We start from the raw sequence: 1,836 nt of genomic DNA on the forward strand, positions 1-1,836 counted from the left end.
TTTTTGAATTCCTACACCTAGAATGACTGAAACAAGCATGCATGGAGTAACGATGAACAGTTGAAGCTAATTTGGTTACAAATCTAACGAGGGCTTTCCATTAAGGTCATAATAGAAATGTTTGGTTAGGTGGGTGCTGTAATGGTTGAATGTCTCCTTCTTATGGATATTTTCAATAAGCAAACATGATAGAGAAAATTATATCACCAAATAGGAAATCAACATAACAACTCTCATATAACTTCCACCACATCTTATAGGGGTTCAATTATCAAATCTATTGAATCTTCCACGTCGAGACAATCATTTCTTACCTTTGATCATTACCAGTCAAAACCCAATCCACCATCCACACATAAAAACAAACCTGTTAGAACCACCCACTTTAACTTTAGAGAGGGTATCTTGTGCGCCATAAATTTTCCTTTAACAAAACATCACCCAAAAAGGCATGGCATGGAGCCTTGTCCTGCTTATCTATGAATAGTATGTGAGCGCACCTTCTAATTTATTTATCCCTTCCTCTCCATTTTTTAAGATTTAAATATGACTCTCTGTTTGCTTCACAATTGCATATTGTAGATTCTCAAAAAAAAAAAAAAAAAAAAAACAATTGCATATTGTAAGTGCACAAATTGACCTAAGGTCTAATAGATAGGAACAATGGCCCAACAAACCCACCACAATAGATTTTGAAAAGAGTGAGTTTAGTAAATGAAGACTAAATGAGTCAAAAGTAGATCACAGTGAGTTGGTCTGGTATTACAATGATTGAGAAGTAAAGTTTGAAGAGAAAAACACTCGTCAAGTCCAAGGAAAGTATGTTCTTATGTATATATTTCAGACTTTTACAAATGTTCAGATTCCTTCATTAGACTCAGTAATTTCCTTGTTCTTAATTCATTCTTTTTCAAATGATCCTTCATGTAAAGGAATCCTTTCCCTTTTATACTCCTCCTTCTCCCATCTTATCCCTCCACTTATTGATCATGTAGCTAATCTTATGGATGCTTGTCCCATCAGAACCTTCTTAAAGTCTTTGTATATAACTGTAAGTCTAAAGTCACTGTTCAGGCATTATCTTCACATTAATGTTGCCAGATGGTTAAGTGCGGAGCATTTAATGTGATGGTAGCAGCTTTCTTTTCAAATATTTCTTAGTTCACTATTGACTCCTTTCTTTGAAGCTTATCTTCTAAAGTGTGGCTGCCTCCTACACAGTATTTTCTAGGTGGCGGAGCTCTAGCCTCCCACAACGCCTCCCGAGGAAGTTTGCCTCCTCGAGAAACATCACCTATTCATTGTTATTAATCATTGTCCTTGGCCCATCAACCCACGTGCTTATCTTACTGTTTGATCATCCTCGGGTGCCTTTGCATCCTCGAGCATGACCCACGGCCAATACTCCTACTCGATTCTTTTATCCCCACAATTACCAACTACACATTTTAGATTGACTTCAAAGTTGTAACTGAGTTGTTAAATTTTTTTCTCTTTCCTCTTTTATATGAAATCTGTTTGATAAATTAAAACATATAATCTTCTCAAAATATATATATATATATATATATTTATATATATATATTTATATATATATTTATATATATCATTGAGTTCTTTTTCTATATATATTTAAATTCAACAATTTTTTTAAAGTATTATTTTTATTTAAAGTAATTATATACCCAACAATATATCAAAGAAAGATTATAAGCATATATACGCAAAAATATGAGTAATTATAAGTATTTTTTTTAAAAGTGCCATGGGTGTTCATGAAAAGTTTTGGGATTTTTGAGTGTATTTACCTATATAATCAGTCTCAAAAGTTTTTTT

The sequence above is a fragment of the Quercus robur genome, chromosome 7, assembly GCF_932294415.1.
Source record: "Quercus robur chromosome 7, dhQueRobu3.1, whole genome shotgun sequence".
NCBI classification, from domain to species: domain Eukaryota; kingdom Viridiplantae; phylum Streptophyta; class Magnoliopsida; order Fagales; family Fagaceae; genus Quercus; species Quercus robur.